Source organism: Sorex fumeus, unplaced genomic scaffold, assembly GCF_029834395.1.
Source record: "Sorex fumeus unplaced genomic scaffold, SorFum_2.1 ptg000054l, whole genome shotgun sequence".
Lineage (NCBI taxonomy): Eukaryota > Metazoa > Chordata > Mammalia > Eulipotyphla > Soricidae > Sorex > Sorex fumeus.
Window position 1 is genome coordinate 3,026,654 of NW_026606111.1, and position 6,000 is coordinate 3,032,653.

Here is a 6,000-nt window from a genome sequence, read left to right on the forward strand (position 1 = left end):
ACAAGACACATAAGCGGGGCTGAAGCGATAGCATAGTGGGTAGGGTGTTTGCCTTGCACGTGACCGACCCAGGTTCAATTCCCAGCATCCCATATGGCCCCCCGAGCACCGCCAGGAGTAATTTCTGAGTGCATAAGCCAGGAGTAACCCCTGTGCATCGCTGGGTGTCACCCAAAAAGCAAAAAAAGAATCACATGTGGTGCTGTGAACATGATATTCAAGCTACATTTTTTAAAAAAAGCATGGCATGTTAGAGACCATGGCAGATGCCCCCTTAGGCTGTTCCAGTCTGATAAACTGCTGGGGGGTCCTCACAGGGCTCATTCTACTCTCACTCCTGTTCATGGGGGTTTGCTGCAGAGAACAGCTAGAAAGCCCCATCAGTGGAGGCACGATTCTCACAGCGCAAAGTCTAAAAGCAAACACACCAGCTCCCAGTGTCTGCTCTGTGTGCAGTCACACAGGAAGACGATACATGTGAAATACATGTCCAGGAGGAAGTGTGCTAATGACTCAGTGCCCGAGGGTTTTACAGGAATCCTTCACAAAGGTTCCTTCTCCCTAGCATGCTTGAAAGTTGCATACCCCTCAGAAGCAACTCAAACGTTCTGCACAAACCCTGATGTTTAGACTAATAGTTTAGAGCCAGTGAGTCATTCTTCCCAGTTTATCACTTCTAGGAACCTCAGGCTTCTTGCCCAACTCCTTCTCCAGAGGTGGATCTTCACAAGGAGAGCAGTCTTGGGGCTGCCATAGTGATACATTTAGTAAAACATAGGCAGGCATGTCAACTGAAGGTAACAAAACATTTATGGGCCGTATCCCTGGTACAACGAGCAGGGCATTTGCTTGCACACAACTTACCAGGTTTGATTCCCAGCACTCCATACGGTCCCCCAGCCCTGGTAGGAGTGATCCCTGACCACAGAACCAGGAGTAAATCCTGAACACTGCTAGGTGTGGCCCTAAAACAACAAAGAAAAGAATAGAGCATTTCTGGGAGTTAGTGGTAGCACAACCGGTAGGGCGTTTGCCTTGCACACACCCAACACAGACAACCCGAGTTCGATTCCTCCGCCCTCTCGGAGAGCCCAGCAAACTACCAAGAGTATCTTGCCCGCACGGCAATGCCTGGCAAGCTACCCATGACGTATTCGATATGCCAAACACAGTAACAAGTCTCAAAATGTTACTGGGCCCGCTCGAGCAAATCGATGAACAATGGGAGGACAGTGACAGTGACAGTGACAGTAACAGTGATCTTTAAAATCCTAGAGAAAGAGGTGCCATGTTCATGGGTCAGAAGACATGATTGTGTTAAAAAACGTCAATTGTCTACAAACTGATATAGAGACAACACAATTACAATCAAAACTTCATTTTTTTAGGCTTTTAGGGTAGAAATTAATAAACACCTAAACATTTATTTGGAAATGCAGAAAACTGAGAAAAGTCAAAACAATTTGTAAAAGAGCAAAGATGAAGAACTTATATAACTTGATTTAATGATTTACTATAAACCTACAACCTACAAATAAAGCTCCCAGAAATGTGCGGCCGCATTTGTAGCCATGCAACATCTTATTATCTCATTCTTGCTTTGAACAACCCGGCAGGCTACCGAATGTAACCTGCCCACATGGCAGAGTCTGGCAAACTCCCCGTGGCGTACCCAATATGCCAAATACCAGTAACAATGATGGGTCTCATTCTCCTAACCCTGAAAGAGCCTTGAATGTGGCACTCTTTAGAATCTCAGGGCTAGGACGAAAGAGATGTTACTGGTGCCTGCTCGAGGCAATCGACGAACAACAGGATGATCATGATCGTGATCGTGAATGATTTACTATAAACCTACAACCATTAAAATCACATGATGCCATAAAGAAAGAGTTTTATATATATATATATACATATATATATGATAAAAGGAACTTGCAAGGTAGGCTAATAACAAACACCCAAGGCCACAGAAATGAAACACTGATCTCTAGTATGAAGCAAAGCACAGGGAGAGAATGGGAGAGACAGTGGGGCAGTGGTGGAGGGAAATGGACGTCATGGGGGAAGGGATGGTGCTGGATTGTGTTATGCTTGAAACCCGACCAATAACAGTTTGTAAACCACTGCCTAAAATAATTTAACTGAGGTACCATGATTTACAAAGTTATTCATAATCGAGTTTCAGGCATACATTTTCCAACACTTATATCATCACCAGTGTCGACATTCCTCCACCAAATGACCCATTTCTCTCCTACCCCCCCAGCCTGTCTCCTTGACAGGAACTTTTTTTGTGGATGGGGGCACAACCAGTCGTGCTTGGGGCTTACTCCTGGCTCTGCACTCAGGGATCACTCCTGGCTTCAGGGCACCATAAGGGGGCCGAAGATAAAACCTGGGATGACTTCTTATCAATAAATGAAGAAAATTAATAATACAGCCACATGAATAGATCTCAGAATCAAGCTGCTGGTGGGCCCTGGGGATGAGGTTCAGTGATAGAGCACAGTACTGAACAAATAAAGCAGAAAAATTATGTGGAACAAGAAAATCACATGGACATTGTATGATTCTCCTCCAGAAAATGGGCTGGAGGATAGTCCAGTAGGCAAGTGGGCTGCCCCAGGCTCAATCCTCAGGACACCAGAGTGATTCCTGAGAAGAGAACCAGGAGAAAGCCATGAGCATCACCAGATGTAACCCCAAAACAAAAAGATCTCCAAAAAAGACTAACCTATGTGGGCAAAACCAGGGTAGAAATGGAAAGAAAAAAGGCACAAGGAAACTCTCTGACATGCTCTACATCTTGTGGTGGTGGTCAGATGGTTAAGACATTGGTCAAAACTCATCGAATAGTTCTCTTAAAATAGGTATAGTTTATTAATAAAATTGTCTGTATTCTACTTTTATCTTGTTATCAGAGAATGAAAGATAGTTAACTAGAGATCAAAATATTAAGCAGCAGAAGAAAGGGTCTCATTTAAGAATCTTATTTAACCTTTATCTTATTTTATTTGATACACCAAAAACAGTAACAATAATGGGTCTCATTCCGCTGACCCTGAAAGAGCCTCCAGTACGGCAGCTTTGGGAAAGACAAGTAAGGAAAGGCTGCTAAAATCTCAGGGCTGGGACGAATAGAGATATTACTGGCGCCCGCTCGAGTAAATGGATGAACAACGGGATGACAGTGATACAGTGATTTTTATCTCAGGGCTGAGACCATTTAATTTGGCTACACTATTTATGGTAATCATTACTCCTACAGTAATCTGGGATAGGAAGCAACTAGAAATGAATGAGGCCTGAGTGGAGCCAACACTCTAAGCTTCCAAGAGGACAGAGATTTTGTTTTGGTATCTTACAACCAGCAGTACTCAGGTGGCCAGGCAGCACAGGGAACCATATGGACATATACTCCAGCCCTCTTGTCCTCTCCCCCACAGGACAGAGACCCGAGGCAAGGTGAGTCTTGTGAGGTCCTCACTACATCTGGAGAACAGCTCTGTGCAAGACTGGTCTTGGGACAGGAAGACTCCAATGACAGCCTTCCTATCTCCTTGCATGTCAACTGTCACTTCTGGAGCCAAAGATGGAGCCAGAAAAAGGCAGGTGTCTCTCTCTGCTGGTCAGCTCTAGTTCCTAGTCTAAACACTTCTGAGAAGACAGGAAGTACCTAGGGTGACCTTTGGACATTTTGTGGGTGGAGTTGGATGTTTATTAGAGCAGAAAGATTCCCTGATGAGTAAAGCAATGCGTATTCACAGAAGAATCAGCAGCCCAATAGCCACCGAGCATTTGCTGACTTGTGCAACTTCATAACTTACCAAAGAATGCAAGTATACTCGTAAATGGCCGAGACAGAGGAAGCACTTAGTACCCAGTGGGTGACAGTGAAACCAAAACCACAATGAGATGACAAAATCCACTTGGTTGGGAAAAAATCAATCAGTCTGGCAATACCAAGTGATGTAGAAGACACAGGACATATTGCTGAGAGGTGGGGTCAGTTATTCAATCAATCCACGTTGTCTTGTGAAGCTAGAAATGTATATTCCTACAACCCAGAACTCCACACCTAGGTAAGCTCAGGATAAGCTTCTGTATATCTCTGTCAGCAGACAAGTCCAAGAATGTCAGTGGTATTAGTGTTCATGTTCGCAACCAAATGTCCACAGATGAAATGATGAACACACACACAGAGCTGGAACGCAGTGAAAGTGCGCACTCATCAGATGAAAGGATAACAGCCATGTGGAGCTGTTTGTCATTAGCTTGTCCCTGTCCACAGTGCAATACAGTGAGAATTTAATCACAATCAAGCCTGTGTTTGGAAACTCGGTGCTCACCAGCACAAAGCAGGAGGCTCAGCATTCCTGGCACTGACATGCCACTGTCCAAGCCAAAGCTGCACATTTACCAGTGAGAGAACTGACCCCCCCACCCCCAGGATCATCTAAACTCTGCCTAGACCTCCAGAACCTGGCAACTGCTGGGCCACGCTCAGCCTCTCCTACCTGCTGTGCACACCGGCTGTCTCCGGCTCCTCTACTCCAGTCTCTGTGCACTGCCATCCCAATTTCCTTTACCCTGCTCAGATCCTTCTCACAGACATGCTTTCCAGAAGTCATCCCAAGGCTGGCGCTTATCCACTGATAGTCACTGTGTGAGTGAGCTGTGAACCCCTGAGGCAAAGCTCTTGATGTTCACTACCTGGATATCTGGCATGGTGTAGGGACATGCACAGTGCTCCATCCTCCCTGGCATAGCATGAGCCAATGCCCAGTGCTCTGTTTACCCTGACAAGGTGTAGGCACACACTTGGTGCCCCATCTATACTGGTTTGGCACAGGAAGGAAGGAAGGAAGGAAGGAAGGAAGGAAGGAAGGAAGGAAGAAGGAGAAATTGAGTAGGAAGAGGAAGAGGAGAAGGAAGAAGTGGAGGAGGAAGAGAAAGAGAAGGAGAAAGAGGAAGATAAAGAAAATTGAAAATTTGATCCAAAGAGATATGGATAGGATAAGCAGTTTATGAGACCATTCAATCCAGAGTGCTGGCTCTGGAGATGGACAGAGTACTGGTGTGCCTACGCCATGCTAGGGCAGACAGAGTACTAGGTCTGGAGGTGGAGTGCTGACCTCACAGGGCAATGCCTCTGCTCTATCTCCATTCCCTCCCTCAGAGGAGGTTGCTCTCTGAAAGCCCCTTAGAAAGATGATGATGATGATTATCATAACTTAAGGTCCTCGGCATTTGATAAGAGACCATTATTCTCCATCTGATGCTAACTGATTTTAAGTAATAAATATTGTACATGGAGGACAGTCAGGCTCTCAGTGCATGAGGCTATTAGTCCTGACCCCATGCATCCCTTCTCTTATTTCTGACCCTTCCTTTTTTTTTTTTTCTTTTTGGGTCACACCTGGAAATGCACAAGAGTTACTCCTGGCTCTGGCTCTGCACTCAGGTATTACTCCTGGCGGTGCTCAGGGGACCATGTGGGATGCTGGGAATTGAACCCAGGTTGACCATGTGCAAGGCAAATGCCCTATCCACTGTTCTATCGCTCCAGCCCCTTCCTGACCCTTCTTAATCTTCACGGTATCCCTGTTTCAGGTCTGTTTACCCAGGGTTGGACGCTGGCGAAGAGAAAAGACACAAAGTTTGCAGAAGGTGAGGACAAAGGAAGGAACTGTAGGTTCCAGACTAAAGTTTGGGTATCTGGGGGTGGGGCACACATGACAATACTCAGGGGTTACTCCTGGCTCTGCACTCAGGAATCACCCCTGATGGAGCTAGGGGACTATATGGGGTGCCAGGAATCAGCCGGGTGCAAGGCAAGTGTCCTATCCACTGTACCATCTTTCAGCCCTCATGTAAGCCTGAGTTTTTTTGTGGACCAGTGCTGCATACTGAAGCAACTGGAGGGGCACATAGGGGGTCCCTAATCCAGTTGTCAAAGAGGACAGTGATGCCTGAAGCTGGCCCTGACTGTTCTGC